The sequence below is a fragment of the Tasmannia lanceolata genome, unplaced genomic scaffold (genome assembly GCF_043159265.1).
Source record: "Tasmannia lanceolata isolate RefF3 unplaced genomic scaffold, GAP_Taslan_0.1 ptg000006l, whole genome shotgun sequence".
Classification (NCBI taxonomy): Eukaryota; Viridiplantae; Streptophyta; class Magnoliopsida; order Canellales; family Winteraceae; genus Tasmannia; species Tasmannia lanceolata.
The window spans coordinates 49,467,422-49,493,827 of record NW_027518683.1 but is presented as its reverse complement, the minus strand read 5'-3'; the positions used below and the strand labels follow the sequence as shown (position 1 = coordinate 49,493,827).

General features: G+C 37.4%; 1 pseudogene across 1 annotated transcript; it reads left to right on the top strand.

Moving 5' to 3' along the window:
• Positions 1–10,457: 10,457 nt before the first annotated feature.
• LOC143878676 (arogenate dehydratase 2-like) lies at positions 10,458–15,217 on the top strand (annotated as a pseudogene). The gene is made up of 11 exons (XR_013251076.1): positions 10,458–10,580; positions 11,336–11,428; positions 12,995–13,195; positions 13,287–13,367; positions 13,683–13,778; positions 13,885–13,962; positions 14,123–14,212; positions 14,361–14,416; positions 14,607–14,688; positions 14,772–14,846; positions 14,924–15,217. The product of XR_013251076.1 is annotated as an arogenate dehydratase 2-like (transcript).
• The last annotated feature ends 11,189 nt before the right edge of the window (positions 15,218–26,406 follow it).

Genomic DNA, 26,406 nt, shown 5'->3' with positions numbered 1-26,406 from the left:
AGAATAGTGGTAAGTGGTGTTTGGTAGTCAACCTGGCTCATAGAGTAGTGGTAGTGGGCATCATTACCAATATTGAGAGAGGGAGAGAGAGAGAGAGAGAGAGAGGCATTATTCGAAAAAAATTCAAGCAAAGTTCCACCTTTTTATGGTTTTTGGCTTGGATTTAGGGAGGGGACAGAGGTGACCGTGACAGATTAGGAGACATGCAATGACTAACAGGAGACATCCCCCGTAGCCTCTGGGGATTTCAATGCTATTTTGGCAACTGTACAAGGAATTTTGTTGACATGGCACTCAGATGCCAAGCAAAACCCTAATGCTCTGTTTGGTTACTTTTTTTGAGTAAAATAGCAGGGAATGTAATTCTCCTAATTACCTGAGGGGTGTTTGGTAGAGATTTAGCAAAAATTAGAATTTTGACCACTGGTTATGTCGGGCGCTTGTCGGGTGACGTAGAACCCTCGAAATTCGCCGGACGAATTTCTCCAAATCGAAGGAAAAATGGGAGAATTTATCAGGAAAATTATTTTTCACCGTAATTGTCATAACTTTCTACTTTTGCTTGTAGTTTTTTCCGTAATTGTCATATGTTACTACATTTTGTTGGTTTTTTTTTTCGTAATTTTCAAACTTTATAAACATTTCTAGGTAATTTTTCATTTAAAACTTTATAACTTCTGCTATTTTACTTTTTTTTGTAATGCTTACTTTTTTTGCTTATTTTTACTTTTGCTAGCAACCTTTGCCCATGTGCGCATCTTTGCACCAAGGATGGTCATATACCGAGAAGTGGCATAGGAGAAATTTGCTAGCAAATTCCTATATAAAAAAAAGAAGGAAATGTCATCAACACTACTGTTTTCTTCTGAGGGCACTCTCACTTTATTAAAAGTACGGTATGACCCACACCATAGGATGATCCAAACCGTCCATTAGATGGGCTATAGCCTAACTAGGTTATGCTCCAAAAATCATTTCCATAGGATGATCCTAACCCTCTATAGATCGGAGGGTTAGAATCAACCAATGAAAATAATTTTGGGGCATAACATATTTAGGATATGACCCATCTAAAGGACGGTTTGGATAATCCTATGGTGCGGGCCATACCGTACTTTTTATAAAGTGAGGAGTGTCCTCATAAAAAAACAGTAGTGCTGATAACATTCCCCAAAAAAATCTTAAAAAATACGGTAAAAAAACTCCTGCACATCTCCTACCCCCAACCAAACAACGTCGGGGAGATTTGGAGCAAATCTCCCCGTTGACTGATTTCCTTTTGATTTTCCTTTGACTTCTTCTTCTCTAAATCCCCCAACATCTACCAGCATCCAAACAGAGCATAAGCCAGGCTTTTGTGTAACTAAACAAAAAGTTTAAAATTTTATACTTCGAAGTTAATAAAGTTGTTTAGTACCATCAAATTAAAATACATTTGAACCAAACCGCAATCTAAGATAGGAGCCACCATGAGGACGGTTCAGATCAATCAAGGTGGGGTCCAACATGTGGTCCACATGTGATCAATCAAGGTGGGCCCCACACGCTTATTCTATGCTTTGCAATTTCAAATCCAGGAATATCTACTATAGCTTTGAGGATGACCCTGCTATAATGCTTCAGTCAAACTTGTTGACTGGTCAAAATAAATTTAAAGATTGGCTGGAGCGTCTATGTATGTGGTGAGATTCTCACTCTATGTAATGTACAAAGGAAAATTCCTAAAAATAAAGGCAAGTGATATTGGCACCCCTTCTTTGATCGGCAGTCCTCACTTTATGAGACACCGTTTTGATTGACTGTTAATTGTTCTTGGAAAACGTAACAACCTTTCAACAGTGAGAAATGATATTTCCACCCTTTTAATTTTCAGCATTTTTTTTTTTGAAAAGGGCAACAGAATATATATATATATATATATATATATATATATATATATATATATATATAAACAGAACCGAGGTGGTCCTGAAGGAACAAAGATAATACAAAGATAGCAGTACAATAATTCAAGGAGGTAGATAGTCAAAGCACTCAAACGCGGCCCGAAAGACTCCTTTCTTGGCAAGGGTGTCTGCTTCCGCATTGGCTGATCTTTATAGGGAAGGACAAAAGAAAGGGGGCGACAATGCTGTGAAACTTGCACCTGCATCAGAAAGGTGTAGAAATAAAGAAAGAGAAGTAGCCTACCAGAAATAAAGAAAGAGATGTGATATCTGCACTCCAATTATTTGATAATTGCACTCCTTGCTAAATATATGTATAGGAATTTGCTAGCCAATTTTGAGGAAAGCCTTTTTGGGGTTGGATTTTACATGTGATACAGCCACATAGGTTAACTTTTTAGCAGATATTGTCCTATTCGTTTAATTAATCTGAGGTGGTTGTTATCACATGCAAAAGCCAACCACGAAATGGCATTCGACGAAATTGCCTAGTAATAAATCTATATGTGTATGTGATATGCTAGGAAATCCCACTGAAAGGAATTTCGTTCCCACTTTTGCACGAGAGAACATCCAGACAAGCTCACTTTTTAGCAGATTTTGTCTTATTTATTTGGGATTTGTTAGTGTTTATCGCAGAAGGCATTTCCTGGATGAGCTGTTGCATATGAGAGCAGCCACACCGGCATACTTTTAAGAAGATTCGATCTTTGAGATGTGGCTGCTTTCAGAAGCAACAGCCCCTCCGCGAAATGCCTTTTGAGATGGACGCTAGCAAATTCCTCTGTTTAATTAATCTAAGGTGGCTGTTTGAGGAAGGTGGGCCATAGGTAAATGAGTGAAGATATCATTTTTAGTGTCATTGACAAAAAGAAAAATGGACGAGGAGGTCGGGGCGAGGAATGGGGCGATTGAAGGAGGGTGGGCCATAGGCAGCAGCCCAAAGTCGGTGGCAGGTGGGGCCCAATAGAGATATCGAATATTTCGGTTTCCGAGAAAAAGAACGCCTCCAATCCCATGTGGGTCCCACCACTTCTGCTGTTTCTCACCCTTCCAAGTAAGGGATCTCGTTTTTGGGAGGAGCTCGACACGTGCTCTCTCAGCTAACGCCGTCTCGAGAGTCACGTGACTTTCGTGTCATCCCACCGTTATAAAAAACACTAACCCCAGCAACTCTGACACAACGCCGTCTTCATTTTTGCTTACTTATACAATGGCCCCCGTTTTTTCCGTAGGCCACCCCCTCAGTGTTCTTTTTACTGTAGAAGCCTACAAGGGGGTGGCCCAGAGAAGAAAAGAGGACAAATATATCATTTCCCTTCATTTTTTTGTTTTTTGCAACAGTACCGGGCCCCACATGAATTGATAATCTACGCCGTTTACTTTTTGGGCCTCTCATTGATAGGATGTTCCAAAAAATGATTGCTATTGATGCAAACTATTCAAAATCTCAAATAGAAGGGTTTAGGATTATCTGGAGAGATGATTTTTTCGCCCCACTGCAGGATAATGCGCCCCTGGTATGAATTGTGGCAGACGTAAACGCGTTTTCACGTCAAATCACGTTAAAATGGGGCGCATTATCCTACAGTAGGGGCGAAAAAATCATTGCCCATTATCTGTTAGCCCTAATTTTTGGGCCACAACTTTTCTACGAGAGGGTCCAAAAGGTAAATGGCTTTGATCAACCATCAGCGTGGGTCCCAATATAAAATCTCTTTTATATCATTATATGACATGCCCACAATAAATAAAGGGAAGCCCACCTGTCTAGATGATCTAAGCCATTCATTTGTTGTCCCCTTGGATAGGCTGGAGATTGTTCCCAGGTCACTCAGCAGTGGATTGAAAGGAAGAAGATAGGCAGATAGAAAAGACAAAAAAACAACTGATACTGTGAAGCCAGAGAAACTCATTTATTAGATTATTGGAAGCGACAAATAGTCGATCCTTAGAATCGCATTTAAGAAACCTGACAACTAAATTAAATACAATTTTTATATAGGGAAAATGACCAAATAGAAGGGGTTTCTACTGATTATGACATGTGAAGAGGGTGTTTTCTAAATCACCAATCAAGAGTGCATATGACTAAAATGCCCTTGATTCTCTCTCTCTCTCTTTCTCTCTCCCTATCAAATCACCTTTTTTGAAATGATTACATTTAGAATACAAATCCCAAAACCCACCTTTTTCCCTCTTCTTCTTCTTCCTCCCACCTAAAAAAAAAAACGGGCGTATGAAAAACCCAAAACCCTCCATTTTTGAAATCCAAAAACCTCCATTGTTAGATGCCAAAAGCTCCATTCTATTGCTGAAAACCTTATTTTTAGATGTGAAAACCTTCCTAACCCTTCATTGCATTGCACAACGCCTCCATTTACAACAACTATTGCAAAAAAAAGTTATTGGATTCCGAAATCGCAAAAATCTTCACTAGAAACCACCATTCCATTACACAAAGCCTCCATTGAATGGAAAGGTGTGTATTTCTAGCCCTCTCCCTTCTCTTTCCATTATAAGGCATGTTTATAAACTTGAATGAAAGTTTTCAATGTTAAACTACTGTCTTTCATTGCACAAAGCCTTCAATCACTATTTAATCATATTTAAATTACTTTAAACACTTTATAATCATTGTTATTTTACTGTAAACCACTAATTTCTTAAGTTAACCACTATTTCACTACGATAAACCACTACTGAAGTGGGTGTTTATAAGTGGTTTATATAACTTCTTTGGTTAAGAATCCTCAGTAGTGGTTTATAATCATAAGTAGTGGTTTATTAAGGCTTACCCGTGGTTTAGAGTGTTTATAATTGGTTTATACAGATTAACAATGGTTTAAAGTGTTTATAAGTGATTTATACAGGGTGAACAGTAGTTTATAGTGTTTATAAGTGGTTTATATAGGTTTATCAGTGGTTTAGAGTGTTTACAACTGATTTATATAGGGTAAACAGTGGTTTATCTAAGCCTATCAGTGATTTAGAGTGTTTATAAGTGGTTTATATAGACTTATCAGTGGTTTAGAGTGTTTATACATGGTTTATACAGGGTAAGAAGTAGTTTATAGTGTTTATAAGTAGTTTATATAGGCTTATTAGTGGTTTAGAGTGTTTACAACTGGTTTATATAGGGTAAATAGTGGTTTATCTAAGCCTATCAGTGGTTTAGAGTATTTATAAGTGGTTTATATAGGCTTATCAGTGGTTTAGAGTGTTTATACATGGTTTATACAGGGTAAACAGTGGTTTAGAGTGTTCATAAGTATTTTATATAAGCCTAGCAGTGGTTTAGAGGATTTATAAGTGTATAATATATGGTAAACAATGGTTTAGAGTGTTTATAAGTTGTTTATATAAGCCTAACAGTGGTTTAGATTGTTTATAACTGGTTTATATAGGCTTAACAGTGGTTTAGAGTGTTTATAAGTTGTTTATACAGTATAAGCAGTGGTTTATATAGGAGTAAGCAGTAGTTTAGAGTATTTACAAGTGATTTATATAGGGTAAACAGTTGTTTGAAGTGTTTATACAGTGTAAGCACTGGGTTAGAGTGTTTATAAGTGGTTCATGTAAGCCTAGCAGCGGTTTAGAGTGTTTATAAGTTGTTTATATAAGCCTAACAGTGGTTTATAGTGTTTATAAGTGGTTTATATAGGCTTAACAGTGGTTTAGAGTGTTTATAAGTTGTTTATACAATGTAAGCAATGGTTTATAGTGTTTGTCAAGTGGTTTATATAGGGGTAAGCAGTGGTTTAGAGTTTTTACAAGTGGTTCATATAGGGTAAACAGTGGTTTAGAGTGTTTATAAGTTGTTTATACAGTGTAAGCACTGGTTTATATAGGGGTAAGCAGTGGTTTAGAGTATTTACAAGTGATTTATATAGGGTAAACAGTTGTTTAGAGTGTTTATAAGTTGTTTATACAGTGTAAGCAGTGGTTTAGAGTGTTTATAAGTGGTTCATGTAAGCCTAACAGCAGTTTAGAGTGTTTATAAGTGGTTTATATAGGATAAGCAGTGGTTTGGAGTATTTACAAGTGGTTTATATAGGGTAAACAGTGGTTTAGAGTATTTATAAGTGTTTTATATAAGCCTAGGAGTTGTTTAATGTGTTTACAAGTGTTTAATATAGGGTAATCAGTGGCTTAAAGTGTTTATAAGTGGTTTATATAACCCTATCAGTGGTTTAGAGTGTTTATAAGTGGTTTATATAGACTTAGCAGTGGTTTTAGAGTGTTTAAAAGTTGTTTATTTAGGATTACCAATGGTTTAGAGTGTTTATAAGTGGTTTATATTGGCTTAACAATGGTTTATAGTATTTATAAGTGGTTTATATAGGGTAAGCAGTGGTTCATATTTTCTTGTCATGACTTAGTAGTGGTCTAGAGTGTTTAAAAGTGGCCCGAATTGTCTCAGTAGTGGTTTATGTTGTTTTATGGAGACTTAGTAGTGGTTGAAGTTGTGCATAATTCTAAAATGGCTGCTTTACTTGTTAATTGGAATGGTTTTTTTCAATTGGTTATTTTGACAATGGTTTAATTTTGTGTAAACAGAAGAACGGTAGAACGAAGAGCTTCTTTTATCTTACACGTCAACGGCTTTGTAAAGGATGCGGTATCATTTAAATACGTCGGCGGGAAGAAGTTGCCAGTAATTGTGGGTCGAAAAACAAAATTTAGAGAATTTGACACTCTAATTCACAGCAAATTTGTGACTAATCGAAGTAATGTTTATTTATCTATACAATTCTAAAAAATTAGGGGTTCTCTAAACTGAATAGGGGTTTTAACAAAATATTTCTATCAAATATTGGTTGAAACCATTGTTTTTCAAAACTTAGGGGCTGATTTCGAAAATATAGGATTTTCTCAACTGATTTGGGAAAATATAGGGTTTCCTAAACTCATTTTCTCAATTTTAAACCAATAATTTCTAATAAATTATTGGTTAAAACAAACTTTGGGGGTTTAAACACATAATTTGTGAAAAAATTGGAAGCAATTAGGGGTTTAAACCAAACTTTAGGGCTCTAAACCATACAATTCTAAGAAATTAGGGGTTCAAACAAAACTTTACGACTTTAAATCATATATTTCTAAAAAACATAACCAAACTTTAGGGCTTTAAACCATAGATTTCTAAAAAAAATTAGGGTTTTAGTTGCTGATTTTCCAAACTGAAAGAGAGAGAATACCAACCCTAACTTATTGGTTTGAGTCTAAACTGATTTGGGAAAATTATAGAGTTTTCTAAACTGATTTTCCAAAATATACGGTTTTCTCAACTAATTTGGGAAAATATAGGGTTTTCTAAACTGAATTTCTAAACCAAACTTGGAGGTTTAAACCAATAATATGTGAAAATTTTAAGGAAATTAGGGGTTTAAACCAAACTTTAGGGCTTTAAACATAGATTTCTAAAAAAATTAGGGGTTTAAACAACTGAGAGGGAGAGACTACCAACCTGTGAGAGGAGGTTCACTCAGAATAAGAGGATACCAGAGAGAGGTGCACGAACCTGCGGGGCATTGTGAACCTCTAATGGACGGTTGTGATCATCCCATGAGAGAGAGGGGCATTGTGACCCTCTAATAGACGGTTGGGATCATCCCATGAGAGAGAGGGGGGCATTGTGGCCCTTTAATGGACGGTTGGGATCATCCCATGAGAGAGAGGGGGGCATTGGAGCCCTCTAATGGACGGTTGGGATCATCCCATGAGAGAGAGAGAGAGAGGGGCATTGTGGCCCTCTAATGGACTGTTGGGATCATCCCATGAGAGAGAAAGAGAGAGGAATTGTGGCCCTCTAATTGATGGTTGGAATCATCCCATGAGAGAGAGAGGTGACGGTATTTTAAAAATGAGGGTATTTTTGTCCTAAACCCTTGCAAACCAGTCACCATCACTCTAGATTGGTTATTTCCAAGTCTCCCCTCTTCACATGTCATAGTCAGTAGAAAGCCCTTTCATTTGGTCATTTTCCCTTTTTACTTACAAAGAAGTGAATTTTTTTTTGGGGTTTTGTTAAGGTGCATTGAAAATGTAAATTTACATGGGGATTAAGAGTTTTACATGGCTTTTGAGTATTTTTTTCTCAAACAATGTGTAAATTTACAATTCCAATGCACCTTAACGAGTGCCCCCGTCAACAAAACCCTTTTTTCCGCTTTTTAAGATCTTAGAACAAGAAAAACTTATTACAGGAGTTAGGGGTGCAAGTTTGGCCCTGTCAGCCCTGACCCGCCTTGATCTGCCCTGAGCCCAAGCAGGGTCTGGGTTGAATTTTCCAACCCTGAGGGCGGGTCAGGGTTCATTTTTTAGGTCCTGACTCAGGGTCGGGTCGGATTCAGGGTTAATACCTCAGGTCAGCCCGATCTTAAGTTTTCTATTATAGAATCGAACCATATGTGCATGTGTTCTTTTGCTAATGTTTTCTATTATCTTGGATTGATGTTTCTTTAGATTATTATTATTAATTGTCTCTGCTGCCCGTCATGTTGTTGAATTCATATTGTCTTATTTTGTTCCCTTTCTCTGTTTATTGATCATTTTGTTCTAAATGACATGTGATTGCTTTATTTTTGGCACTCTTAATAGGTATTTGCATTAGGGTCAATCAGGGCCAGCCCGACCCGACGCGGCCCAATCAGGGCCGAGCTGAGTCCTGTAGGGCGGGCAATGAGTTGAGGTTTTTCGGCCCTGACTCAGGGTAAGGGCGGGTCAAGGCCGAGATAATGGGATCCAAGGTTGGGCTAGGGTTTTGAAAAACCCGACCCTGTTGCAGCCCTAACAGGAGTCATTTTAAAAATGGTCGCCGAACTCAACCTTATTATCCACAAGACGATCCCAACCATTTAATATATTTGGTGTAAAAATGGACACCTCCGAATGTTCAAAACATGTCCTCATGAAAAAAATTATCTTCGAAAACTTTTTTTGTTCCCAACAATTAGATGGAAATAATAAATTGTTTTGGTATATCGTTATAAATTAAAGGTCCCTGGAAATAAAGTGAAATAAAACTTGAACTCCTGTGGGTCACTTTATTTCATATGCAATCAAACAATGTGACAAATTTAAGATTTCTACTAATTTCTTGAATGAACACAACTAATCTAAAGGTGTGCTTATATATAGTAATATAGAGCTCATACACGATAAACAGAGAATCAAATCTTGATAACTACGGAAATATATGAGAATAGAACATTCTATTCTAGCCTAGTTTCTAATTCAATCCAGCTGCTTAATTTAGCCGGGCTACCCTATTCAACCCACTTGCCTAATCAACCACTAAGCTAATCCAATGGTGATATCTACACCAAATCCATTGATCGGATCTTACATATTCTAACACGATGGAAAAACATAATTGTAAAAAAAAACAATTTCCAAATTTTCCTAGAAAATTTCTAGAATCCAAACATGGCCAACAAATGAACCAAGTGTCATAGGATACGTAAGTGCTTCATTAGGATGCCACCTCACTGAAATAGAGCACGAAAGCCAAGATGGGTCTTACATTCGAATGATCCGAACCATCCATTTTATACGCCTTACATAAGATTGCACGATTGACATGAATTTTGGGCTGGCTTTTGGAAATCCAAATATATATTAATGAACGGTTTAGATCATCAAAGGTGTGACCCACTATGTCTTAGAGGGCGTGCTCCATTGTACTACAGTGAGGCCGCTTCTTAGAGAACTGGTCCACTAAGTAACGCCTTGGACTAAATGGATCATCCACAAGCAAAGGTGATTTAAAAGAAGATCCCGGAACACTCTAGAGCCTCCAAGAGTTCTCTAGGTTTTCTAGAATAATGTAGAAGAGTCTAGAATGTCCTAGAATGTTCTAAGCATCTCTAGAATTATGTAGGCTATTCTATAACCTTCTAGAACTTCGTAGAAGGGTAGAAGGCTCTAGAAGTGGGAGTGTGTGAATATTCTAAAAGAGGGTTAGACATTTTGTAAAGAATGTAATAGAAATATTCCTAAAATAATATAAAGAAAGAAGTATGTAGAAAGGGATCTAGAATGATCCCTTAAGGCCTATAAAAGGGGAAAAGTCCCTCATTTGTGAACAACTTCATAAACTTGTAAGCTCTCTCATCTAGCGCAATACAACTTCTTTATTTTCTCTTGTGTTCTCTCTCATCTACTTGGGTTGCCGCTTCCTCTTGATTGACTAACTTAGCATCAACAAGGGGGTGAAAAGTGCCAAGTGCCGGCACGGTTGGCTTGGTAGGGATCCAAGGCCGTGACAACTAGCTTTCTTGGCCCATGCATGGACTTGTGTGGAGATAGTGGACCCACCCCATCAAAATAAGAGTAAAATGGTGGGCCAAACCCATGTGCATGGGTTTGGTCTGATATGGTGGGCCCGACCACATAAAAACAATGTATAAAATGGTGGGCCCAAACATCATAAAATATGAGGTGTAAAATTGTGGGCCCACTCAGGCTATGCATGGAAAGAATTGAATTGAGAGAGAGAGAGAGAGAGAGAGAGAGAGAGAGAACAGAGGGGGGGGGGTTTGCATGTGGAAATTGGAAGGCTGTGGTTTCCGTCTTTGAATGCTTACAAGTTACAACGACAGTGAAATATGGAAAGAAAGTCTATTTAAGGTGATATTCGATTTCCTCTAATGCTCTGAAATCTGATTTTTCGCCTTCCTCATCCATATTCTTCGGTTTTGATTAGATTCCCAACTCACCAAATCTAATTTCTAAATCTGAATAACCCTTGAAAAATTTCAGAGTCTGCAAAAACACCTTGTTTTTTCCAACTCAGGCCAAAGCCCCTTCTCATTGAAACTCCAATGGCATCGACCTTTGCTCGATCTCCAACAATTCCTTCCTCCGGACAAAGCTATTCAGGAGATCCTGTAGGAAGAAAACTAAAAAAAAACCCTTCAAAAGCCTCTCTTAAATGGCTTAAAAACCCTCTATATTGGCTTGTATTCACAGAGACAATACCCTTAATGGGACGGTACGTCTCCGAGTCGCTTATCAGGTTTGGATTATTTGAAGACAGTTGTATTTTTCTTGTATAAACATTTGAATTTAGATTTGAATGTTACTATATTAGTTTTATTTTTTATTTTTTATCTTTTTGTAGCCTGTTGGATGCATGGATTTTATAATCAAGGATGATAAAAATAAAATCCTGGATCTTATAAGCTAAAACCTGGATTTTACAATCATGAAAATATACAATCTAGATTTTAGCTTATAAAATCCATGTTTTGGCTTATAAAATAAAAGGATTTTATCTTGTAAAATCCAGAATTTTACAATCCAGGATTATAAAATCTTTGTATGCAAACGGCCGTAAATTGATGTTTTTTTTTTTCTGGGTTTTGATTCTTGGTCTTTTTTAGGGTGTTGATGGTGCATACAGTCAATTTGCAGCAGAGAGAGCCTACCCGAATTGCGAAACAGTCTCATATGCACAGTTCGAGGACGCTTTTGATGTGAGCACTCTTCTGTAGTTTCAATACTTATCTTTCTTCCATGTCTTTCACTTCGATGTAGATTGAATGTTTCTCATGAATTCAACATGCTTGAAATTGATGGATAGTTTATTAGTATTGTGAAGATGCATTTTTATTTTATTTTTGTTGGATGGTAACTATGCACTTTTAATTGGTTTTTATTAGTCGAACGAAAAAATAATGATGTTCAGATGATGCATTTTATTTTTTAATGGTAACTATGCATTATTAATTGGTGTTTTGTCAGTTGAACAAAAACAATAACGATATCCATATTATGTATTTTTATTTTTATTTTTATTTTTGAATGGTAACTTTTCGCTTTTAACTGGTTTTATTAGTTGAACGAAACAATAACAATGTTCATGTTTCATAACACTTGAAGATCATGAGGGACATGAAGTATATCTGATTTTGTTGACATGAATCATCAGCGATTGAAATTAAGTAACCATTCGTCGTCGCCTTAGAATAGATGCCTTCAAGGCTTTAACTTTCCTTTCACAGTCTGTTCAGTTTACAATTTGCTACATAGATGGAGATGGTGTCTTTTTTTCATGTTTTTTCCGTACTCGTATATGTGAGAATGGAGCTACCATGTTGCTATTTTCTTATTTTCTTATTGGTATGAGAAACTAGGAAAAAGATTTAGCCTATTTCATTTTTTTTGTAGATAGTGGAGCGTTGTGTTTATCGGAGATTTAAAGCTCAATTTTCCCTTTCTCATATATATATAATTTCTTAAAGCATTTTTATGAGCATTTCTGCACTTCGAGGTTATGAAACACAGCCCAAAAGTTCTTATTTGTGGTTTTTATATCCTCAAGGCCTTTGCAGAAAATTTTATGGTTTTGATCAAACGGGGGTATGTTATTTGGTATTTACTGGTTTGATGACCAACTCAACTCAACTAAGCCGTTGTCCCAAACTAGTTTGTGACCCAAGGTAAAAAATGTTCAGAGTAGTTTACACAGTCTGAAACTCTTGTCACCAGGGAAGTGTTTTTAACTCCAAAATCCCTTTATTTTTTGAAATCTAGGACCAGTTGCTGGTCTAAGTGTCACTTGAACTTGTAGGCTGTGCTTACCAAGGTTCAACATGGGTGTGTCATTTGTTAAATTATGTGAGGAACATAGAAGAAATTGCAATTTCCCAAGTTCTGTTTTACTCCAATGAATTGTTGGACACAGTACTGAACTGATTTCCAGGTGGACATTGATATAATGCCCGGGCAAGGCATAAGATCATTGTTATCCTGGCTGTATGTTTTCTGTTTTGCTTTTTCCTTTACGAGAAGAAATTAATTCTAGAGTTCCTGGCTCAGATAGTGAGTGTTTTCTTTGAAACCTTTTGCTGAAAACATATAACTCGTTAGACAAGCCTCTATAAGCATGTGGCTAGTTTATGCAGTCAGAATGTGTGTTCTTTGTCAAAAGAAAAGTTAAGTGGATGTAAAAATCTTTCGGTAGTTTCAATTATGCAACCAGAGACAAATATCTTGGTTTTCTGATAAACAACATTTCTTCTTTCTTTCATCTCCTGCAGGCAGTTGAATGATGGATTGTTGACCGGGCAGTTTTACCCATTGAGAATTCTCTTGGGGGAAGCATCCATCAGAATTACGACCTTTTACTTCGACATAGGTTGCATATTGTTGGGGAAGTACAATTAGAAATCCATCATTGCTTACCAGCTAATCATGGTGTGAAATTGGAAGACCTGAGAAGGGTGCTTAGCCATCCTCAAGTGAGTTTGCACTTCGACCTTATATTTTTTTATGAAAAATAAGTCTTATTTCATTGTCAACATTATATTCCTAAGCCCAACAATGTTTCAGGCTCTCGTGCAGTGTGAGAACACATTAACAAAGTCAGGAGTGGTCAGAGAAGCCATACATGATACTGCAATTGCTGCAAAGGTAAATGGAGATAGGTTCCATGTAAAAGTGGTATTTGGTCCTGGCCAGGTTGGAGGCTTATATGACCTGTTTGGATGGCTTTTTATTGTCCAAATAGAAAAAAAATTGAAGTTTCAGTAATGAAATCATTTTACCATTCAAAAAAATAAAAAATAAATAAAATAGAAGTAATATGAACCTTTAATTGCACGACACCCCTCTATTATTGTACTTTTTTTTTTCTGTTTCCTTGGCAAAATTTTATTGTGAAGGCTATATTGTGTATGGCATCCAGGGTTGTGTCTTAATATGGCATGAAATGTGTGCTTTTTGTAGTTTGTTGCTGACCAAAAACTGCAAGACACAGGGGCTGTTGCTAGTTCGTGGGCTGCTGAGATCTACGGGTTAAACATTCTTTTCCAAAATATTCAGGTTTATTTTTCTATGATTTCTTAATGCATTTGATGATTTTGTTGTGTAGTTTGTTGTGAGTGGTATTCTTAAAATTTTGAGATTTTCTGGTGTCATCCTTGTTTAGGATGATCCGGATAATGTTACTCGGTTCTTAATGCTTGCAAGAGAACCAATTATTCCAGGCATTGATAGGCCATTCAAGGTAAATTTTACATTTAGATCCTGCTAATGCTAAGATAGAAAGCATATCATTGTAATCTTAATTTAATGGGAACTGAAACCTAGCTCAATCTTAAGGTTTAAAATATGAATAATTTATAATTAATCAGTGTGCTAATGATATATCGTTCCATCATCTGCAGACAAGCAAAGTGTTTTCCCTAGAGGAAGGCCCTGGTACCCTTTTCAAGGCGCTTGCTGTTTTCGCTATGAGGGGAATAAACCTTTCAAAGGCATATTCTCATATCACTTGTCATTGTACCCATTGTATCTCTTGTAAAACTACTTGTTTTTTTCCCGTTAGATTACTATTCTAAGAGGTATATCCATCTGGGGTGGGCCTGTAACGTTCTTCTCTTTTTATCCTCTTCTTCTCATCAGATTGAAAGCCGTCCACAGAGGAAAAAACCATTACGTGTGCTTGAAGACTCTTCAAAGTGATTTGTCAAAACCATTCCATTTGTTTCTTTTCTTGGTGCATATTATGGATAGACCTGAATACAGTTAGAGTTGATTTTTTTTAGTAATTGCAGACTGTCAAATACTTTTTTTTGAATGGCAACCGACTGTCAACTTCTCTATTAGTTTGATTATTTCTATCTTCCGTAATTTGGTTTATCTACGCAGGCAGTTTGACTATATTTTCTACCTAGATTTTGAAGCGTCAATGGCAGATTTAAATGCACAGAATGCCCTTAGGAATTTGAAGGTGTGGTTCTTGAAAATGATTGCAAGATTTTTCTGTTAGGGATTTAACCAAAAGTCCTCAAAAAAGGTTTATTCTGTTGGCAGGAAATTGCAACATTCTTGAGAGTGCTAGGAAGCTATCCGAGGGACACTGGCGAGGCCTTAATGACATGAAGTCAGGTAATGAATCTAGTATAATGGATGATAATATCAGTTATTTGTTGGATAAAATTTTCATTTGAATGTAAATATGGCAGGAGAAAGTAACCCAAGACTGCAAAATTGGGTCCAATTTATTATTAGCCTATTTATAAATAAATTTAGTGTACTTAGTCTTCAGTTCTACACTGCAGTGCAAGACTGCAAAATCGGGTCCAATTTATGATTAGTCTATCTGTATATAAAATGTGAATTCTACAATATCTCTACCCCTTTTTGTTTCAGTCCGTATTCCATCTATCATTGAGAATAACTATTCAAGAATTTGTGGGGTAGTTAGGATTTCAAATGTCTTCATATTATTTTTCTAGTTAATGCCATGATCTTCATCAGCTATTTACTTTCTTTTTTCCAGCTTTACTTCTTTATATCCAACCATTTATTTTCCCTGTTTCTTTTCTCCAGCTTTACTTCTATATATCCATCAGGAATTCACCCATTCTGTTCTTTGGTAGGGATGGAAGTACACCCTTTTACTGTTTGATTTTATTTCTAGATGATGATGTTTAAATTGAGTTATTCAACACTTATAATATATTCAAAAATTTTACCTGGTAAGGGTATGATATATCTCAGACCAACATTCTCTTATCCCTTTTTTTGCATTTTAATGAAAACGAATCTATGATATTAGACTCTGCTTTTTTCTTTCTTTTGAAACAATGCAAAATTTTATTGCAGAAAAAATACAAAATTGCATAGGGAGTAGAGATTGTCCCACAAAAAGTGAATCCCTCACTACTTATGGCTAGAGAGTAGACCTGGCAAGAATTGACCCGGACCCGCCCGTAATTTCCGGGTCCGGGTCAACATTTTGTGACCCGTTTCTAAGTTGACCCATGGGTCAACCCGGTCCATCAAAACTGGGCGGGTCCGGGTGGACCCGCGGTGCCCTAGAAGTGAAACAAAGCAGTTTTTCCGTAATTGTCATATTTCTCTACCTCTTTTTTGTAGTTTTTTTTACGTAATTGTCATATACAGGTACATTTTTAGTACTTTTTCCGTAATTTTTCTACTTTACAGCATTTTTCCTTAATTTTCCTCCAAAACTTTAGCACCTTATGATTATTATTATTATTGAAGCTTCTTTCGGTACTTATTATTGCTAGCCACCTTTCCAAAATAGTATTTCCGTGCAGTTTTCACCATGTCTAATAAGACAAATTTGTCAACGCATACAATTGCAAAGGATGGGCGAGAAGTAGCCTTTGGAGAAGGTGGCTAGCAAATACCTATAAAAATCTTGAAAAAACCAAGAATTCATTAAAAAACCGGGTGACCTGCGGGTCAACCCGGCCCGTACGGGCCCGGTGCAGGTCCAAGCTTAGTGACCCATAAAATTTTCCAAGTCATTTTTACCCGGCCCGGACGTTTGCCAGGTCTACTAGTAGGGGTGCAACTTGGGCGGGCTCAACCCGGGAAAAAGTCGGGTTGGGTTGAGTTCGGGTTCGGGTTGAGGGCTTGGACAACCCGACATTTTAATATTTTTTAGATTTTATAAGCTTAAAATCTCGGGTTGGGTCGGGTTCGGGTTGGCAAAAAGGGTTCCTCGGGTCGGGTCAGGTCAGGTTGAACCTCGTTGGGTCGGAACTCGGGTCGGGTTTGGGTTGAGTAAATGGTTGGTCGGGTCGGGTTGAGGTCAACCGGAACCCGCCCAAGTTGCACCCCTACAGTACTAGAGAGCAGACTCATTAGCATCCCTAGAAACAAGCAGAGCGATGCTAGAGAAACCGAGAATCGGACCTAAAAGGGGACCTAACAAATAGCTTGACGCCACAACATCACAAGTGATGTGAGATTTGAACACATGGTTGCACCCCTACTAATTTTGGGGCACAACTCATCTACGACAGGGTCCAAAAGGTGAATGGCTTAGAACAACCATTAGCGTGGGTCCCAATATAAAATCTCTTTTATATGACACGCCCACAAAAAATAAACTGAGACCCACCTATCTAGATGATCTAAACCATTCACTTGACGTCCCCCTGTGGATAGGTTGGAGAATGGAGATTGTCTCCAGCTCGCGAAGTTGAGTGGGTTGAAAGGAGAGAGGCAACGAGGAAGACAAAAAAACGACGGTGAAGTCCTAAAAACTCATTTATTAAATGAGAAAAGAGTTTCTACACACTAGTGCAGATCATTGTTTGGGAGATCGAAAGCATTCATTTGATGGGCCTTCATATAGATAGGGTGTGCCAAAAAAATCAACTACATAGGATCATTCTAACCATTCGAACACTGGGGACAAAAAATGGACAGATTTGTGAAGGTTTATACACGACCATTTCACCTCCACAAATCGTAGGGTTGGGATGATCCTATGGAGCTGATTTTTTGGGGCACACTGTAATAACCGGTAAAAAAAATGACCTCATAGGTGGGTAATCATCGACCATTACTCATTTTTCCTGAGTTAATCGGGCATGAGGACATCTGGCATAATGGGGCTTACGCGATTCGAACTCGACGCTGAGTGTGGATTGAATGGCTTCCTACCACTAAGCCACTACCCCATATGTCAACAAAAAAATGAGTAGATATACTTACATATATTGAATATTACCAATAGTCACTATTCAAAATTATTGTGCATTGACACTATTTACATCACTATTTATATTTACTATTCACAGTAGGACCCACAAAGTACTATTCACCAGCGGGTCCCACAATTAGCGGGACCCATCGCCAGCGGGACCCATCACTAGTGGGAACTACTGCAAGAAGGACACACTGCAACCATTTTCATTAACTCACCGACTAAGCAGGGAAGTCCACAACCACTATCATTAATGAGTAGTTGCGTTTTACCGACGAAAATAATAATTAAATAATATTAATTATCATGTTACTATTCAAGCAGCCTTTACTGTTCATTTATTTATACCTTTGCTATTCATATATTTTCATAAAAGCATTTAAGAGAGTTGAAAAAGCTGACGAAAGTTCTCGTTCCCTATTTAGTGTCACTATTCAAATGCCACTATTCAAATACTATTCACGTCATTATTCACTCCAGCTTTCCCTATAAATAGAGGAAGAGAAGAAGAAAAACGGAAAGAAAGAGAGAGAGATAAGAGAAAGAAAGAAAAGAAAGAAAAAGAAAGAGTGTTAAGGAAAAGTAGAGAGAGCGAGAAAAAGATAAAGAGATAGAAAATGAGAAAGAAGAAAGAAAAAGACTTGGGAAAACCACTTTTCCCTGTTCATCACCACTAAATTAAGTCTTTAATATGCATCCGAATAGATAGTTTTAAAGTTATTTATCATGGGTATTACTAATATGGGGATATGTTATACCACCTATGTTAGATTTTGTTTTCAAATATGGGTCGGTTCTACCACCTATGTTAGATTTTTTTTTTTAAATATTTGAACGGTGAACTGGTAGCATATTAGCTGTAAAATAAACTTTAATTAAGAAAGATGAACTGCTAAGCATAGTAGCTGTGAAATAAACTTTAATTAAGAAAAGACGAACTGCTGAGCATAGTATCCAAGAAATAAACTAAAGAATGGTGAACTGCTGAGCATAGTAACCATCAAATAAATTGGACAGAAGGGACTAGGGCTGGCAATTTCACCCGAAAAAGCGGGGATCCGCCCCGCCCCGCCCCGTTTGGGGAGGGGATTCCCCGATTTGAAAGGGGAAGGGGAAGGGGATGGAGTTGTCCCCGCCCCGCCCCGCCCCGCTACGCCCCGCTAATCAATGCCATTTTTTGTAAATTTTTAAGTGTTTTTTTTAAGGAAAACTACTAGAAGCTCTGTGGATCGGCTACAAGATTCCCCCAAACATAAACTTAGCTTGTCTTTTCCTTTTAATTAGCTTCTGAGAGCATTTTGGGAACTATAATAACCTTTTCACAGATGTTGAAATAATAAAGACAAGCTGAGAGCCTGAGACGCTGAGTGTATGCAATTATCAAAAAATCGTAGTGCCAACAGAATTTTAGGGTTGGATTGCAGGTTTTAATTTTCAACAAGAAAAATTTAGCTACTAGAAATTTGTTTCATGTCAGCACTAGACTGAATTGCAGTTAAAGAAATAAGTCATTTGTTGATTTTGTTCTCTTCTCCATTCTCATTTCTCATGCTCATCTGGGGGTTAACATGCTATACAGAATGAACTAATGAACATTATTTTGCGTGTGTGAGCGCCCACTTATGGACTTTTAAAGTTCATTGTGACTACTGAAATAGTTACTTTTTGCACATTGGCTGCCTGTTAATGAAGGTAATCCTGGTGCTCATTTCCTATTTATCATTCCATAATTTATGCAGAAAATTGCTGAAAGATGAGGTCCTGTTGTTATTTATGTTTGTTGTCTCATCCATGCATTTCTTATTTTGTCTATCTGTTTGTTGATCACATGAATAGAATCATAGCATTCATCACAATATTGTCTGTAATGGACGTAAAAGAAAGAAGCTTTGTTTGCTGGTTTGGTTGGGTTCCAAAGAGGGGGCGGGGCGGGGATTTTGTCCCCGAAGGATGAGGGGAGGGGAAGGGGAAGGGGAAGGGGAAGGGGATTAGATATTCCTCGCGGGGAGGGGAGGGGGATTCCCCACCATCCCCGCAGAGGGGAAGGGGAAGGGGAGGGGGAAAATTCCCCGCAGAGGGGAAGGGGAAGGGGACCCCAACATCCGGCCCCGACCCGCCCCGTTGCCACCCCTAGAAGGGACACTACCTTGAAGCATAAATTGGACAAAAAAAGACACTATCTGGACAACAATGACACTGTATTGGGATTAGAATATATTAAAATTAGAATATATTTTTACAGGTTATTTGCAGTTCAATCTACTCTAAGGTGTAAGCTCGAAAAACCGGTGACCGGAGAATTTTCAAGTAAGGGTTTCCTTTCCTTTGATTCCTTTTTGCTATATTTGATGTAAGGGTTCCCTATCTTCTGATTCTCTTTTTATGTAAGGGTTCCATATCTTTTAATTATCTTTTTGCTCAACTTGATGTAAGGATTTTTTTTCTTTGATTCTCTTTTGCTATACTGGATGTAAGTATTTTCTATTCTTTGATTCTCTTTATACGCAATTGCCAGAAGAGTTTCTATCCTTCTGAGATCCACAACTGATGAGAATCCAAGGGGGATCCTTTCTTTCAGACCCCATTCCTTTCAGATAAATTATTTTATTGATAAAGCTGTAATTCTATTGGTATCCTCGAAACTTGTTTCCTTGAGATATGTTTAGGTTTTATCTTGTGATGCCCTAATTTTGAATGTGGATTGAGTTATGATATGATGACAGGTGGACGCGTCAAAGTTCTCCATGCGCACGTGGGTAGTGACGACTCTAAAGAGTGTAAATCTAGCGGATTATGAGCCGAGGTATGGCTATGAAAGGGCCGATATATGGCTATGAATGAAAGCATCTATGTTTAATGAAGTCCATATATATATATATATATATTTCTTGATATCATGTTCCCACATATATATATTTCTTGATATCATGTTCTGTAAGTTTTCTCTATACGTTTGGAAAGTATGTTGTGATTATTCTTTCTTTCCATGTTTTTAATGTGAGATGTTTTATCTGCAAAATATCATGTTCTTATGAGCTTGACTATTCTACATCACTTATTGTTTATACCTTACTGGGCTATTTGAGCTCACTTTTTTTCCTTGTTTTATTGTTCCAACCCTCGGGTGGAGTAAAGATGAACGATGAGGAATGTTAGAGTTGAATCCAGAACTGTTCCAAAGGACAAATATGTTTAATATGTCTTGAATTAAGATGTAATAAGTTAGACTTAATTTCTGTAAACCTTCTAAACATAGTTGTTGTATTTGAGATCTTGGGAATAATGAAAGTCTAATCATAGTGAGACCTAATTTCTGTAAACCCTCTAAACATAGTCATTACATCTTAATTCAAGACATATTTAACACATATTTGTCCTTTGGAACAGTTCTGGATTCAACTTTAGCATTCCTCATCTTTCATCTTTACTCCACTTGGGGGTTGGAACAATAAAACAAGAAAAAAGAGTGAGCTCAAATAGCCCAGTAGGGTATAAACAGTAAGTGATGTAGAATTGTCAAGCTCATAAGAACATGATATTTTGCAGATAAAACAGCTCACATTATAAACATGGAAAGAAAGAATAAGCACAACATACTTTCCAAACGTATAGAAAAAACTTACAGAACATGCTATCATGAAAAAAAAAATATATACATATATATATATGGGAACATGATATCAAGAAATATATATATATATGGACTTTATTAAGCATAGATGCTTTCATTCATAGCCATATCTCGGCCCATTCATAGCTATACCTGGGCTCATAATCCTCTAGATTTACACTTTCTAGAGTCGTCATTACCCACGTGCACATGAAGGACTATAGCACGTCCACTCGTCATCATATCATAACTCAGTCCATATTCAGAATTAGGGCACCACAAGATAAACCCTAAACATATCTCAGGGAAACAAGTTTCGAGGATACCAATAGAATTATAGCTTTATCAGTAAAATCAATTATCTGAAAGGAATGTGGTCTGAAACAAAGGACCCCCCTTAGATTCTCATCAGTTGTGGATCTAAGAAGGATAAAAACTCTTATGTCAATTGCATATAAAGAGAATCAAAGAATAGAAAATACTTACATCCAGTATAGCAAAAGAGAATCAAAGGAAAAAAAATCCTTACATCAAGTTTAGCAAAAAGAGAATCAAAAGATAAGGAACTCTTACATAAAAAGGGAATCAGAAGATAGGGAACCCATACATCAAATATAGCAAAAAAGAATCAAAGGAAAGGAAAACCCTACCTGAAAATTCTCTGGTCACTGATTTTTCGAGCTTACACCTTAGAGTAGATTGAACTGCAAATAACCTGTAAAAATATATTCTAATTTTAATATATTCTAATCCCAAAATAGTGTCCTTGTTGTCCAGATAGTGTCTTTCTTTGTCCAATTTATGCTTTAAGGTAGTGTCATTTCTGTCCAATTTATTTGATGGTTACTATGCTCAGCAGTTCACCATTCTTTAGTTTATTTCGTGGCTCTATGCTCAGCAGTTCGCCTTTTCTTAATTAAAGTTTATTTCACGGCTACTATGCTTAGCAGTTCACCTTTCTTAATTAAAGTTTATTTTACGGCTACTATGCTAACAGTTCACCGTTCAAATATTTTGAAAATAAAATCTAACATAGGTGGTAGAACCGACCCATTTTTTAGAACAAAATCTAACATAGGTGGTAGAACTGACCCATATTTGAAAACAAAATCTAACATAGGTGGTATAACCTACCCATATTTGTAATATCCATGATAAATAACTTTAAACCTATCTATTAGGATGCATATTAAAGACTTACTTTAGTGGTGATGAACAAGGAAAAGTGGTTTTCCCAATTCTTTTTCTTTCTCATTTTTCTTTCTCTATCTCTCTCTCTTTTCCTTGCTCTCTCTACTTTTCCTTAACACTCTTTTTTTTTCTCTCTTTCTTTCTATTTTTCTTCTTCTTCTCTTCCTCTATTTATTGGAAAAGCTGGAATGAATAGTGACGTGAATAGTGACCTTTGAATAGTGACACTGAATAGGGAACGACAACTTTCGTCAACTTTTCAACTACTCTCTTAAATGCTTTTACGAAAATATATGAATAGTAAAGGTATAAATAAATAAATAGTAAAGGCTGCTTGAATAGTAACAGGATGATTAATATTATTTAATTATTATTTTCGTCGGTAAAGCGCAACTACTCATTAATGATAGTGGTTGTGGAGTTCACTCGCTTAGTCGGTGAGTTAATGAAAATGGTTACGGTGTGTCCTTCTTACAGTAGTTCCCACTAGTGATGGGTCCCGCTAGCGGTGGGTCTGCTATTTGTTGGTCTCGTTAGCGGTGGGTCCCGCTATTTGTGGGACCTACTTGTGGTGGTGCGCGCTGGTGAATAGTACTTGGTGGGTCCTACTGTGAATAATAAATATGAATAATGATGTAAATAGTGTCAATGCACAGTAATTTTGAATAGTGACTATTAGTAATATTCAATATATGTAAGTATATGTACTCATTTTTTTGTTGACATCTGGGGCGGTGGCATAGTGGTAGGAAGACGTTCAATCCACGCTCAACATCGGGTTCGAATTGCGTAAGCCCCCTTATGCCTGATGTCCTCATGCCCGATTAACTCGGGGAAAATAAGTAATGGCCGAAGATTACGCACCTATGAGGTCATTTTTTTTTACCGGTTATTACATTCTACCCCCCCTTAAAAAAATGTCGTCCTCGAAATTTGACGTACCTTACAGAGTAAACAGATGATGATACTTTTGTCTCATCTCCTCCTCCGGTTCCCATGTCGCTTCTTCGATAGCTTGGCTCCTCCACAGAACTTTCACCAGTGGTATTCTTTTTGTCCGAAGAATCTGTTCCTTTCGATCGAGAATTTGTACTTGTTGCTCTTCATAAGCAAATCTTGTTTCAACTGTATTGGTTCTATTTTCAGTACATGTGATGGGTCCGCCAAGTATTTCCTTAAAAGTGAGACGTGAAATACATCGTGAACATGTAACAAGGCTGGTGGCAAAGCTAGATGGTAAGCTACAGGTCCAATTCGTTCAAGTATTTCGTATGTTCCAATATATCTGGGGCTGAGCTTCCCTTTCTTTCCAAACCTTATCACGCCCTTCCAAGGTGATACCTTTAAGAATACATGGTCACCAACTGCAAACTCCGGGTCTCGACATCGATGATCGGCGTAGCTCTTCTGTTTGCTTTGAGCCATCCTCATATGTTGTTAGATCATACGTACTTTGTCAGTAGTTTCTTGTACTAACTCTGGGCCTAAAAGTTTTCTTTCTCCGACCTCATCCCAACACGTTGGTGTTCTACACATCTTACCATATAGAGTTTATATGGTGCAATATGTATACTAGAGTGTTAACTGTTATTATAAGAAAATTCAACCAACGCTAGAAACAACAACGCAGGAAATGATGTCATTGCCACTGCATTGGCACAGTTAGTCCAAGCAATGACAACAAACATGAACCAACAAAGAGCCCCATCTCCACCACTTTAAAATGAAGGAGGTATACTGGAACAGTTTATGAGGCAACATCTTGCTGCCTTCTCGGGAACTACAGACCCCTTAGAAGCTGAAAGATGGATTCACTCCATCGAAAAGATCTTTTCGGTGATCGACTACACCAGCCAACAACGTGTAAGATTGGCGACGTATAGATTGGACGGTGACGCGGATCAATGGTGAAATTTAATTCGAAATACCAAAACCGAAGAAGAAATGAATGTAATGTGTTGGAATGAATTCAAAAGAATCTTTCTCGAAAAATTCTTCCCACAACCACTAAAAGCTCAGCTGGTGAGAGAATTTATTTCATTAAAGCAAGAAGAGGGAGAGATAGTCTCTCAATATGAAGCAAAATTTACAAGACTGGCTCAATATGCAACCCACCTAGTGACTGACGTTCAAAGTAAGGTGGATAAACTCCAATACGGATTAATGCCTAGTGTTAGGTGGGCATTAACAACTTGGACTTTCAAAGCTACGAAGTAGTGGTGAGATGTGCTTTGAAAGTGAAAATTGAATATTTGGACTTTCAGCAGTCCAAAAACAAGTTGAGCGGCGTAAAGAGGAAGAATGAAAGCCAACCAAGAGGATCTGGAATAAAGAGACCTGATGTCAAGGAAGTAGGAAACCAGCAACACTGCTCAAAATGTGGAAAGAGACATGGAGGTGTTTGTTACGTGGGGACACGAAAATGCTTCGAATGCGGAATGGAGGAACACGTGGCAAATGATTGCAAGACGGTCCCAACACCCTATCCATGTGAGGGCCAATCAATTGAATGCTTGATCACCCAAACAATGTGGCCCCCACTTTATTTTAAGCTAGTGTGTAGATAACTTATCTAAACTAGTGTGTAGAAACTCTTTTCTCTAAATGAATTATTGGAAGCGACAAATAGCATGGTTTTACTTTTCAGTATGCGTTTCGGCCCTCACCAAAATCAAAATTTCGGCCGAAATTCGACAGCATTAAAAACTAATATTTTATTTAATACCAAACTTCGGCCGAAATTTTTGAAATTACGGGAAAATATTGTAAAATTAAAAAATTGAGATTTTTGGGTTGAATTTCCTTAAATTTCGGACGAAATTTTGCAAAAAAAAAAAAATGAAATTTCCTCCGAAATCTGGTACCATTTCGGGTATTCCAAATTTCGGTTTTGGGGTTAACCGAAATCCTAAATTTCAGTCCGTAATTTCAGATTTCGGTCGAAATTTAAAACCATGACACATAGTCGCTCCCCATAATCGCATTTAAGAAACCTAACAACTAAGGGAGTGTTTGACAACCATCATAAAATAGGTTTCTAGCTATTTTGTAGGTGCGAAAAATACATTCTTTTTACTTGTAACAAAGTGCATTTTTTTGCTATTTTAGATCTTATAACAAGAAAAACCTATTACACGAGTCATTTTAAAGAGTTTTTTATACGGTTTAAGAGGCTGCTGTTGGATCAAATATCAGGGGCGGTATCCCCCACCACGGTACTTGACGATTGGGCACCATATAATTTCTCCATTCTAAAAGTGGTTGCCGAACTCAACCTTTTTTATCCATACGATGATTCCAACCCTGTAATATATTTTGTGTAAAAATGTATGCCTCCGAATGTTCGAAACCATGTCCTTACGAAAAACTATTATCTTGAAAAACTGTTTTTGTTTCCACCATTAGAGGAAAATAATAAATTGTTTAGGGGAGGAAGTCTAAACTGAAGGGAGCCCTTGCAAAAAAGAGGTGAAATGATGGTGATTTGCAGGCAATGGGGGAGCCCTTTCACCTCTTTTTTGCAAGGGCTCCCTTCACTCTAGAATTCCTCTGTTTAGGGAAAAAGAGGTGAAAGGGCTCCCCCATTGCCTGCAAATCACCATCATGATTGACATGATTTTTGGGCGGGCAGTTAGAGATCCAAATATATATTAAATGAACGGTTGAGATCATCAAAGGTGGGACCCACTATGTCTTAAAGGGCATGCCCCATTGTATTACAATGAATCTGCTTCTTAGAGAATCACTTGATTTTTGGGCTGGCTGTTAGAGATCCAAATATATATTAAATGAAAGGTTGAGATCATCAAAGGTGGGAGCCACTATGTCTTAAAGGGCATGCCCCATTTATTACAATGAATCTGCTTCTTAGAGAACCACTTCCTTTCTCGCCCAATGCATGGGCTCGTGTGGAGATAGTGGGCCCACCCCCATCAAATTAAGAGGTATAATGGTGGGCCCCACCCAAATCTGCGGGATTGAGTAGAGTTGGGTGGACACACACATGAAAACATGCTGGTGGGCCACACCATATGCATGGGTTTGGTTGGATATTGTGGGCCCGACCACATAAAAACATGGTATAAAATGGTGGGCTCAACCTTATATAATATGAGGTAGGGCTGCAACAGGGTCGGGTTTTTCGAAACCCTAGCCCAACCCTAGATCCCATTATCTCG